At 39.4% G+C, this 13072-nt stretch overlaps 2 long non-coding RNA genes across 4 annotated transcripts in view; one reads left to right on the top strand and one right to left on the bottom strand.

Annotated features, from left to right (window-relative positions):
- Nucleotides 1–13072, bottom strand: part of LOC142056356 (uncharacterized) — a 161097-nt gene that overhangs the window by 30702 nt on the left and 117323 nt on the right. The window lies entirely within an intron of this gene.
- The window catches only part of LOC142056357 (uncharacterized), a 61073-nt gene continuing 48804 nt past the window's right edge, over nucleotides 804–13072 (top strand). Inside the window, exons 1-3 of one of the 2 annotated variants that reach the window (XR_012660306.1) lie at nucleotides 804–927; nucleotides 2585–2713; nucleotides 2931–3451. This is a non-coding gene — a long non-coding RNA (uncharacterized LOC142056357). Of the gene's footprint in view, nucleotides 928–2584; nucleotides 2714–2930; nucleotides 3452–13072 lie in introns of those variants that run through there. The other variant, XR_012660305.1, reaches the window with a different exon arrangement.

Raw genomic sequence — 13072 nt, forward strand, 5'->3', positions numbered from 1 at the left:
TGCTTTGCTGAAATGCTCTTTTAAAGATCTTTTTTAAGTGCTTGGAAAAGAAACATTCAAATGAAAACTGAAATGGCAATTAAAACCACGAATATGTAGGGATAGACAGCTCAGAAAATTATATTAAATCATACATAAAATGAATTAGACTTCATCTAAAGCTTTAAACTCCTGAAGAAATTTCTTACAACTCATACTTGCTGATTTTTTAAACATTAATAATTTCTGACCTCTTCCAATAAAACCAAACCAAACTTGCAAGAATCAATGCAGGCGAGTTTCCTTGTGGTTAAACTACTTGCCAAAAATTCATGTTTAAAGTAGATTGAACTGTATGGTGACCTTGTCCCAGTTTCGTTTGGTCCACATGGGCAGCGTTACAATTCTCCTCCTGCCACTGTATGCGAGAAATCAGATTCAGGACTAAGTAAGAGAAGGACGTGACTCTTATGAAATCTTTCCTAATCCCTGCAAGTGTATGGCATGACATAGGATTACCATTATCGTCATTGTGTTTTACATAGATAATAATTTCACAGTTGTCAGAGCAGTATTCAGTTGATTTAAAAATCCATTGTAAATGGATAATAATATAGCAACTTTATAATTAAATATAATATATTGTAATACATTATAATAACAGCAACCTCTGTTAAGGTTTGGCTAATATGATATGAATTTAGTGCTATCAGTTGTACGCTGAGTTTGAAAACATTGTAAATGTTTAATGGAAGTCAGACTTTGTCCCCAGCTAATTTTTCCAGACAAAAGACAGGAAGAAAGCACATGAGGTTGAGAAATCATTCCTGCTTATTCCCTCTGAAGTGGGACTAAGGTCAAAGAGAGGTCTGTGAGATGTGAGCATCAGGCAGCTCCCGGAGCCTCATCTGTCCCCAAAGCCGGGCCTTCCTTGGCAATGTACCACAGGTAGATGAAGCATCTCTTTATCCCTCCTTTTTTCCAAAAGGGCTCTTGTTGGGTGGCATTCTACCCCTTGGGTACCCTTTTGGGTACGCTTGTGGCATCTCAGCTGTTGTTTTAAACGTTGCTGTTGAATTGCCCTCACCAGTTAGGCTTAATAGCTGGCTCTACACAAATCTATTTATGCAGTGCATCTGATGTGCTTCTTTTTGGCAGACGTCTCAAACATATGCATAAGAGTAACCTCAGTAAAATGTTTTTATAAGCTTAGTAGCTTCAGAATGCATAAATGAGCACAATGAATGCAGCCATCATATGAATATTATGAAAGCAGTGTCCAGGGAGTTGATAAACAAGCACATGTGGAGATGAGGTTGGTTGCAGCCAGAGACCCCTACTTGCTACAACAGTCTCCAGTGCTGAAATACTGTTATTTAATTATCTCTTTTGAGATACAGGGCTTCGTACTCCGTTACGTGTATGAATTTGTGTCATGGCGGTTGGTCTGCTCGCAGGGTTTCAAGAGCCTCTCTGTTCCAAAAAGGCTTGAAATCTATGTTAAGGCAAACTTACAGAACAATACCATAGAATATAAAAACTTTCACTTTCTCAGTAGTGTCTAGAATATGTCTGCTGCTTTGCCAGCTGAAGGGAAAACTAACAAACAATGTATGTAACAGTAAAAATGAAGAGGCTGTTGGATTACGTGCAGGTGTATCTTTATCTACATATGATTCTGTATTGAATAAAGCATTGTTGTTGTTGTTATCAGGCTTTTTTGCCAGGAGTAATGTTAATTCTGAATACTAAAAACTTCCTCTGAGGTAAAGGTACAAACTGAATGCTGTAGGCAATCAGTAAGAAGTAAAAGTAATCTCCTTACTGATAGAGTGGGGAAGGAGAGAGAAACAACAATGAGAATAAGATATGTGGTGATGGGGGTGAATCATGCTTTACTTTCTGAAAAGACTATCCCCTTCTTTTTGTGGAAAACAAAGAACAGGCTTGCAGTAGAAGCTGCATCAAAACCCAAGTAATAACGAGTCTTTTGCAGAGAAAATAGATAGAGACAGAAGATATAGCCACAATAAAAAGTGAATGATTTTGAGGGTACCTGACAGCAGTCTGTTTTTTTCACGGCCCTACCTCAGCAGGGAGCACAATTCCGTGCACTAGGTGTCTGATATGTGTACATAAAATGATGCTGCTAGCAAGAAATGGACTAATGACTCTGAATCACTTCAATGTCCTATGCCTTTACATAGCATAGGAAAAAATGGTGCAATCAAAGCAATAACAGACTGAGGAGGAAGACAAGGCATCACTAATATTTCTGATTCTGGGATTTATTAATGCTGAAATAAGGAAAAAGTACTGGATGTCACAGGTAGATTTTTTTTATAAAATGTGAAGGCGTACAGATTGATTTTGTACTCACAGTAATACATAGCCCCATCACTAGGGAATTCCAGGGACTAATCCATGATCTACTGTCACTTATGCGCCTATTGTTTAGTTGGCTGTGGCATTTTTGGGTTTTCGTTTTTCATAAAACTGTTGGCAGTTCTCAGTTTCATGTTTATACAGATCAACAAAGAGCTTTGATTTCTCACAGGTCTCAAACTTCAAATACGTTTCCAAGAGCTTCTTTATTATTTCCTAGGCTTTGCCCCAATGAACACCATGGACATTTTCACAGCTGCTGACAGGTGTCAGATGAAAATGAGGGAAAGCTTGTCGAAAAGCCAGTTCAAACATGTAATTCTATACACTGTTGGAGTGTAGCACTGAGGTTTGTGGATTACTTGACTTTAAATTCTATGTTTTAAAAATATTTTTAAATATTATATGGAAAAATAACATTAAACACGAAGCTCATCTTCATTCTTTCATATTCTACATGCATTCAGCCTTCTGTATAACAAAAAGTCATGCTGATTCAATAACTAAATAACCTACATGCTATCTCTAAATGCTGAAAGATAATAAAACCTCCTTTCTCTTCACAGAAAATTTGGCAATACACTTAAGAATCCAAACAATATGGACCTGGCAAAGTTTGCAGTTCAGGAATGGGGGGAATTGACTGGGCACTTATGTTTCATTCTCAAATCCTGACATGTCTTCTAATTGCAAAACATGATTCAAATCTTCAGATGGTGTCGACTGGAATAAATCTGGCCTTTGCCAATTCATACAAGGCTGAAGATTTATCCTAGGGATGCATCTACGTTGTGCCAGGCTGTGTCATGTAGATCTGCTTAGACTGGGAAGCAGCAGAGTCACATTACTGTGGCCTTTTGCTCCAGCTAACACACCTCGCATTTGAGCAGACCTCGTTAGCTCAGACCCCTGGCTGAAGATGTCCTGACCTTCCAGGGCTGCATGTCTTTGGATGGCACTGCAGGATGTCCCATAGACATAATCATTATTTTCATAATGTTCCATCATGGACAGCAAAAAAAAAAAATTGCTAAGAGTTATATAACAAAGCTTGTGCAAGTTCTTTGCTTTACCTGGGAAGCCTTGATTAAAGATACACTAAAACGTTATTTTTGTGCTGGTCAGTCTGTGGAACCGAAGATGTGGAGTAACTCTTTCCCTTAGGAATTTCACTCTCTTGTCTGGACTGGATGTAACCTGATAGAGGGATAGCAGGGGTGATATTTTTGATTTGAATGAGGGTTGGCTTCCTGTTACATTTTACCTTTCCATCCCATCTGCCCAAGATGTCTTCCAAGGTAAGTTAGCTAGAATCACATTAAATCAATTCACTGCATGCAGACACACAGATTTCTTCATTAGGCAAATGCAGAGTTTTTTAGTATGTCAAAAAATCTATTTTAATTTTTTTTCCAAAAATCCTAAGTCAAACCAAAAGAGAAGGAAGCTGATATGCAACTACCCTCATGACAAATAAGCTGCTCCAACAATGTTTTTGGGTGGCATTTCTTAAAAAATGTGAATGAAACCAGTGAGAGGGAACGTTATCTATTGCTGGCACAGAAAGGGAACCAAAAGGACTGAGGAGTAATCAATAACTTTGCATATATACACACACATAGATATATATGCATATGTATATACATGTGAACTTGTTTTCTTGAAAGAGTTTTTGTATTTCACTGAGAGGTGCCACCAAGATAATCCATGGTAGCTTTGGCAGAGTGAGACAACTTGGGGATTAGCACTGTCAAATATAGAGAGAGTACATCAGTCACACTTCCTTTCCATTGAAAATGAAGATGCCAGTTCAAATGAAAGGCGAAGCATGCTTTAGCACCTTTCCCCTTTTAGCAGTCTCAGAATAGAGCTCCTGACACAGCCAGCAACCTCATCAGCGAGGTCATTGTTTCTCATTCTGCTGCTGCAGGCTATGCTGTAATTAACTGGATGGGCCACAGCACGCAGTCTTACCTGAAATGAGCTAGCTGTAATTCAGCTACCAGAGCAGGGAGCACAGCAAGTGTGGGATTAGAAGGGAGCCCCCAGACACCCTATGGACTTGCTCACATAGCTAAAACCAAGTTACGTGGGCTAGGCCTGTGCTAGCAACTAGAACAAGCCACGCCTGTGCGCTGGCCCCGAGGACAAGTGTGACAGCATAGCTCACCTCTACAGAGCCACATTGTCTTCATGTCCCAAAATAGAGAGGCCTGGACTGCAGCGACAACTGGGAACCATTGTTGGCCTTTGCTGTCCCCAGCCTATTCCCTGGGAGAGCTCTAACTGGCGTTGGCCAGAACTGGGCTCGGGAGCATGACCGCCGCAGGATCATACTGGGCAATCACACACCAGTGCTTGGGCCCATGGACTCATCGCCATTAAGTAATGTCTGTACACATGGCCATGCATACCAGTACCCGAACAAGCTAAACTAAAGCTGTCCTACATGCGCTTTACCCAACCTTTCCTCGTAGGTTGAATATAGGTGCAGCCTAGTGTATGAGCAAGAAACTAGCTGAGATTAAAATAGTGTTCACGCAATTGGATCCCAGCTGAAAACACCATAATATCAAGTTTTGCAATTCTCTGTTCTGCTGTGTTTGTTATACAGGAAGGGAAGTCTAAATAATTTCTCTGTGTTTATGAATTCCCAATATGCATTAACATTCACTGCAATGAACTGGAAAATGCCAAGTGCTATTTTAAAGCGTCTCTTCCCAGACATGCTGTGCTTCATATTTGGTCCTTTTTCTTGCAGGCTGTATAGCCACAGAAAGAATGGTGAAGACAACAGGATGAATAATATACTTAATTTAGAATGATTTTGCAAGCTTTTGCAAGTAGATTTCTAAAATCTTATTATGCTAAACAGAGTTACTTCAGGTTTTTTACTTTAGGGTAAAAGAAAGTGTCTTCATATTAAGGGAATGTTTTCTCTAGGTTGTCTTTTTTTCTACAAACTAATGGTAATATGTAATTTGTTTAGTTTCTTGGAGCTGGAGAAAAGCAAAACTTTTTATTTATAGAGGTTTATAAAAGGATCTTATTCATTCTCCAGATATCAGTGATTTAGTACAAATAATAGCATGTTCTTTACCTGCATCACTGAGAACCATTGCACTGCTTACATGGGAACAGATTAGAGTTTGTGCTAAAAATCGCCCAGAACCCGGGGATAAACAGAGATTTGGATATGGTGACCAGTAACGTGACAAGAGTGGGTGGACATGAAGTGGGAGGAATATAGAAGGAGGGAAGCTGAATGCCACTGATTCTTTGGAGCTGAGAAACTGATAAGGAAAAAGAACCTGGCATTTATCCTTGGGATCTCTTTGGATGCAGGCAATCGCCACTCCCAGTGGCAAATTCCCAGAGGAGTGGAATAGACTTGCACACTCTAGTGTTTGCTATGATTAGGGGTGGAAATAGCATGTTTAGAAATATTATCTATTTGATGAGACAGTGGTTACTAATACTGCAGTTTTCCAGATAGGGGGTAGGGACAATGCTCCAGCTGAACAGAAATCATGTCGTATCATGGCATCAAGGTGCCGATGGGCTTGTAAGCTTGTATTTGCTTTGTTTTTCTATATATAGTATTAAAACTCCAGTTGGAAGCAATGAACTTGTGGACAAAGCACCGGGCTGGAGTGGATTTGCACATCTCTCCTTATTCCGTCTTACCCAAGTTATATGCTGTTTGCTAGTTTCTTTTCACTGCCATGCTGCCAAGTTCTCCTGCTATGGTTACACCCACATTTACTGCAGTCAGTGCAGTTTCTCAGTCTTGACAGCAGGGTAACTGAGTCAGTCTGAATTATCTCAAAAATAGCATGACAGAGTCAAGGAAAATCAAAAGCTCAGAAACGCCACTGCTGTTTTCTAGGAGAAGCTTGTGGAAAAGGTGAGGAGGAGAGGCAGAAATAATTTGTTCTTCTTTTAATAAAATAGGATGACTTACCTCACCAGTCCTCTGCTGTCTTTACTTCTCCTGTATCATTCAAATGATCTTGGCCAAGATTTGGGATAGGGACAGATAATGACTTTGGATACTCTCACCCACAGTAGGTTTTGTCTCATCAGTATGACTTAATAAAGCACTGACAAGTTTTAATTTCTGTAAATTATAGAGTACTTTGCAGACTCTGAAGCTTCACACACAGAGGCATCTATTTGTATGAACTGCCACTCAAGACACTCATGAACTGGTAGTGTTTTCTCTTTTGAGTTATTGGGAAGGATTACATCCCAAGCATGCAAATAGACAGGACAACTGCAAAGTGTTTCTAAAGCGTAGAAGCAATTTTGCATGGTTTCTGCTAATGTCAGAACCTAATGTCCACTAAAATGAGAGGGAGAAGCATGAGAAGCAAACCTACTCAGGGCCAAGCCACAGAGATGCATATATCATAGTCTGATTTAGTCATGTTTAGCAAACACAGTCATTTTTCCGCATTAGCAGCACTGACTAACCAGTAGGCAAGTCTCAGAGAGCTATTTACACTCCAGCAACTACAATTGCTAAAAACCTTTGAAAATGTACTGCAGTACTTTTCCCTAATGCAAGTAGATGCTTGAGAACAGCTGACCCAGGTATCTAAGATAATTTGAGTATGTCACCCACATACTAGTCCACACAGGCATGCCAGAAGCCAAACACCTTTGAAGGTTCTCAGCTTACAGTGATTTAAATGTATCCAATGCAAACATTCTTTAAACTGCACTGAAACTCAAAAACCAACAATAGTACCTGTAAAAAAATGAGCTTCTTATGAATAAAGTATAGAATTATCTAAAGGACCCAGGTCAATCTAAACTTTAAGTTATAGTTAAAATGCTGATTGTTTGCCATAATAGGGCAGCCAAAGAAACAACTGACTACAGGGACAAATCTGATAGATGTGATAGCCACTTATAAGTGGATTAAGAGTGTATGTGCAATACAAAGTGATGAAAATTTATGTTTAATAATAAAATTTTTCTTGCGAAATTTGCATGCTGTCCAAATGTACTGGGCTCCAAAAGCATATGGACAGTGAATAATTTAAAGGACAAAAATAGGCATTATGAATAGTCTGAGGCAAAAAGAGTATTCATTTTCTCATAAACAGAGACACAGATATTGACAATGCCCTCCTATTAAAAAAAAGATAAAATAAAAATAAAAATTATAAAAGAGGTAAAATAGCTGAGATGCATAAAAGGTATCTAACCATTTGCCAGGCTTATCGACAGAACAACCTGCACATACCATCGCTAAAGACTGGGGCATATAGCCCCACCACAGTGAATGACTATGAAAATATTTATGAGGGTATCAAGCATGCGTAGGGTCAAACAGATTAGCTACATATTTCACCGTGAAACCTGTTCGAGGCAGTTCCACACTGCATAAATATTATAATACGATCCTGGAGACTTTTTTTTCTAAATGAACCAGCTAGTTTTGTTGAAACCAAGCCAGATCCATATAACACCACCACAGAAGGTTTTGTACCCTTATATGTCCTCTTAGTATATATATATATGCTCAGTTTCAAGGTAGAAAAATATCACTGTGATGGGTTATAGCTGAGTGGTCACATTATTGCAGACACTGAACTGAAAAAAGTAACCCTGCAAAAAGTAATAATTATGCCTGAGATCACCAGGAGCACCATATGGAGGGGTAGGGGCCCAGGGCTTAGTGCAGTGAGACAGGGGCATGACTAAGCCCTGTGACAGACTCTACATGCTCCCATTTGCCAAATTCTCACCTTCTCATAAATACCATTACAGCTACTGAGTCCTGACACTATAATTTGAAATAGGTTTAGTCCTGCTTTCATTGATGACACAGTAAGATTGACTTCAAGAGAGATGTACTTGGACCCCGTAGTTTCTTTATTAGGTGAATGTCTGTAGGAACGATTTATAAAAAAAGATGTTTTAGTGAAAGCCCTAAGTAGATCAGCAATCATTTCTGAATTCTGGGAGAATTTGGAATTTTATCCAATCCTGTGAGCCTGGCACCTGTTATGAAGTTGTACATTTCTGCTGGAGGAAATGATGTTTATTTTACATTGTTAGATTGAGCAAAACCACTAAGTATGGTTTGTACATTTTCAAAGAGTGCCATGGATTTTTAGTACCATACCATAAATATTCTTTGAAATAAAACAGAATATGTATAACAAAGGGAGACAAAAAGGTAAGGAGGGGAACTCAGGAGTCAAAAGTTCATTTTTTTGGTAGGAAAAAATTGTCTTTCTCACTTTTCTCTTAAGAAAATATTTCAGAGGCAAAAAAGCTTACAATAAAGAGTTTCTTGCTTTGCTGAATCTTTCTGGAGAGTTGGGAAGGAGACAAAAAGTGATCGTCTGTGAATTCATTCTCTGTTGATTTTGATCAAGCTTCCAGACTTTTAATGAAGTTGAAAACCCACAAGGAAGAAGAGAAAACTAATGTTTCAATGATGCATGGGAAGGCTGGACAAAATACAATGAGAAAAATATGACTAGAAGGCTTCTTAAAAGGAATAAAAGCCTTCCTTTTCCTTTGCCACTATGTAATTATGTCTGGAATATACTCCCTTGCTCCAACAACTGCAGTAATTGCAACAACTTCTCTAAGCCTTTCACTGATGGTCTGAAAATTCTTTGGATTCTGCCTTTAATCAAAATTTTCCTGAAGCACTGTGAGCAGGGGCATCCCACTGTGGTGCCCTGACCCTAGACAGTTCCTACCGCTGTTTTCAGTACATAGGCCAGAGGTAACCATTCTCACGGAGACTGTACCTTGTCCTCCCTGCAAGGGCACAGAAAGTGGGATTTCAGATGTGCTCAAAGGACATTGGAGCGTGAGCCCCATTAATATTTTTTATTTTGTTGTGGTGAAAAGGTCACCCCACACTCAGAAGCTTTATCCTTCCTCCTTCACCTTGAGCACTTCTACAGAGCAGGCACCGTCCAGGCCTTTGAGGAACCTGAGGCATGTGTAAGAGTCATTCTGCAAGTACTGATGCCCCTGTGGTAGACCATGGAAGCCGTTTCACAGCACACTACAACACTATGCAACAGTACAGGACCAGATTAAGTGCAGAACACTTCATCCATCACTCATCACTTGTCTGCAGCAGTTGTTGAGAATGTCAACAAACCAGTGAAAAGAATATGATTTATAGATTACACTAGAGCGGCTTCTAATTCTGTACTCTGTCTGGATTATAGGCAGACTTCAGTAAGGCTCTATTACAAGAACACACACTTGAATCCTAAATTTATTGTCAATGTACTTTTCTTATCCTTGATAAAGGAAATAGGAAGCTTTAATGAGTAGTGAAAACAAAAAACAGTCCTAGGAAATCAACAGAAACTAAGTGAGGGGATTTTTTACAGATGGATTTTAAATAATTGTCAGTGCACAGAACATGGAGCTGTTCTGTGAAACACTTGATAGGTTAAACCACTGTCAAACAATTACACAGTATTCTCAGCACTGAGAAATATAAATGGTATTTGCAGGTAGTGTAGGAGAGCAAATGATCAATAAAACATAGAAGACAACCAGTTAATCTGCAAGAATACAAGAAGAAAAATGGCCTTTACAGAAAAAGATAAATGTTTGTGAGTCTTTATAGACTAGTATGTTAAGGATTATTTGCTGTCATCAGTATAAAACTCCTTTCTAAAGCAGTGGTACCTATTGTAAGCTGTTCTCATTTGCGGTTGAAACAAAGAATTCACAATGGCATTTCAGGCTCTTTTCTCCTCTTTTCTCATCCTACTCCTTCTAAAATCGGTTTACCTCACCTTATTTTCTCCAATACATGTCAGATACTATTTATTCAGGTTGGGGTTTTGTTGTTGCTATTGTTTTTTAATTATCTCAAGGTGGTTTTAAATCTGGAAATTCTAAAGACCACCAGAAGAAAGTTTTCAGGCTATGAAATACTTCAGAACCATTGGTCTTTCATTCTGGCTTTTGGAGCTTTCCTAAAGTTTCTGCTACAAAGAAACTGTGTTTTAGAAACACAGCTCAAGACTCAGGGTCTGTGTGCATTAAAAGGTCTCTATGCCAGTGTGGTGTGTTGGCCCCAGCTAGCAGCCAAGCACCCACTCAGCTGCTTGCTCACTCTCTCCTGTCCAGCAGAAGGAGGAAGAAAATGGAGAGAACAGGGGTTAGAAAACTCATGCGTCAAAACAGAGACAGACAACTCACTCACCAAGTACTGTTGTGTGAAAACCAGGCTGGATGTGAAGAACTAAATTTAATTTATTGCCAGTTAGCATAAATATTTAATTACTGATTTGGTAATGGGAAACAACCAAGCAAAGGCTAACATTTAAAACACCTATCCTTTCCCATTCCTAGGCTCAACTTCACTCCAGACTCCTCTCCATACCCCTTGTTATCATTGCATGTTACACCCAGTCCCTTCAGGGAAGCAACGAGCAGCACAGGGGATTGTGGTCAAAGATGTAGTTGTTTCTCTCTGCAGGTCCTTGCTTTGCATGCTTCTCCTGCGCTCCATTGTGAGTCCTCAGCAGACTGCAGTCCCTTTGGCGGTGTGCCTGCTCCAACATGGAGCACCTCCAACTCCTCTAGCTGTCATGCTCCCTCTGTTGCCTCTCACTCTTTTTCTTCACCACTCCCTTCACTGCTCCCTCATTCCCTCCTCTGTTCCCTCCCCCATGAGTGTTTTCTGCTCTAAGTATGTTTTTACAGAGATGCCACCAACTTGGCTGATGGGCTCTGCTGTGTCCTGTGGTGGGTCTGCTGCAGAGCCATCTGGAACCTGCTGTGTCCAGGGCAGGCCCTGACCTCCTTCCACAGAAGCCACCCCTGCAGCTCCCCTCTACCAAAATCTTGTTACCTACACCCAACACAGTCAGGAATTTTCATTCAATGCCAAGGTACAGGGAAGAATGTAATTCTCTTTCTCTTATTGACATATCCCCCGACCAGTGTTTCTGTAGGTGCCAGCTCAGCTCAAGACTGTAAAACCTTCTACAGGAAATTTTGGTGAATGCAGCCAGTGGGGCCACCAGGCACTTTTGGCCTCTAAACTCCAAAAGTAAAATGTGCAGTTATATGTGGAGGTATTCCCAGGCCCAGACACGCTGCTTTCATCACAGCAAGGCTCCAGGAGGTGAAATAGTTCATAGATAAGAAGTGCTAAATGCTGTGCTCAGGAACAGATATAATGTCATATGTCTTCCTCTTATCCAAAAGCAAATAGCAATAATCTTATCCAAGCTCTAGTAGGGAACCTAAGTTTTCTGTTGGCCATGTTTTGAAGGAGGGTTTCAAGCTCACCCTTTTTGCTGTCTGGCATCAGTCATGTCAGCTAATTTTGAACTGAAGAGTTATAAGTCTGTTTTCTGGGATAAGAATCTGTCAGAAGCCTAGGAAGGGCCAAATTTTTCCAGGTAGCTTAAGGGACGTTGGTTTTCTTCAAGTAAGGGTCTGCACTTCTTTGGCCCATTTGAAAAAGCCTTGCTTCTGATCTTAGTTGTCACTCCTTTACTTTACAAAGTCTGACACCGTGATTCCTAACATACTTCTCAGGGACAGCTAAATCAACAAAGCACTTTCCACATGTATAGAGAATTGGTGAGGCAGTGGAATTACTCCCTTTCCCTCACACTACGTATTAATCACTGACTGATTTCAATAGGCTTCCCTCTCTTTTAGGTAAGCATGAAATTAATTTATGAGCATGGAATAGGCTTCTACAAATATTTTTCAAATTATCAATATTCTTGAAAAAGAGATGGCTGCTTAAGAGAATGAAGTTATGAAGGCAACAGAAATCTCAAGAATCTTGCTGCGTTTAACCGCTGCTGAAAGTTACGTATCTATTCTGTTATGAGAATCTATGCTGTTTTGCATGTCAACCATTTGCAGTGCTGAACTAAAGGGATGGCAATTTTAATAATAATAATGTAATTGTACTTTGAGTAATTGTGCATATTGTATTGAATTCAAAAGCTTTGACTTTGACTTTCAGCAGCATCAGAAAATGTTTTGATTCTACAAAGCACAGTACGAAGACTTTCATCAGCCTACAGCCTTCAGGCACATAGGTCTTTTTCCAAAAATAGGTGAACTCCTTCTACCAAATGGAGAACACCTAAATCAAAACTCTTCAGTGTATTTGTCTGCTATGTATATCATGTAGCATAGAAAGTACTGTAATTAGTCATCCCTTCCTAGTGGTAATTACTGGAAAAAGTTTAGACTTCAGGAACAGTGTGTCTCTTTTCAAAACCTATCAATCATTTTTAAAATTTGTGGGTTATATAAAACATTTTGCATGCTTGCAGTCTGTTAAATTTTATTGCTACGTCTAGCCTGAGGACCAGAGTTCACTGGCATTTTAGTAATGCAGGGGGATTTAAAATTTATATATGAAGTTGCTAACTTTATTAACAACAATATTATTCTTACTATGCTTTTGCTGTTTCCTTCATTTAAGGAGCTGAACATCAGAGTTAAGTGAGTCATTAACATCCCTGTTAAGTAATATTTGATATGGCAGACTCCCCCGGGGAAACATTTTGATTTTAAGCTAATTATTTTATACAGTTCTAAATCCTTATACAAGTAACTTGTATAAAAGAGAGACCTAAACCAATCAACAAGTTACAAAGTTTTACTCCTGAAGATATAAACACTTTGCTGCTGTTCTGCAAGTGTTGGATAGTAATGTATTCATGCCTGC

This window comes from Phalacrocorax aristotelis, chromosome 4 (assembly GCF_949628215.1).
Source record: "Phalacrocorax aristotelis chromosome 4, bGulAri2.1, whole genome shotgun sequence".
NCBI classification, from domain to species: domain Eukaryota; kingdom Metazoa; phylum Chordata; class Aves; order Suliformes; family Phalacrocoracidae; genus Phalacrocorax; species Phalacrocorax aristotelis.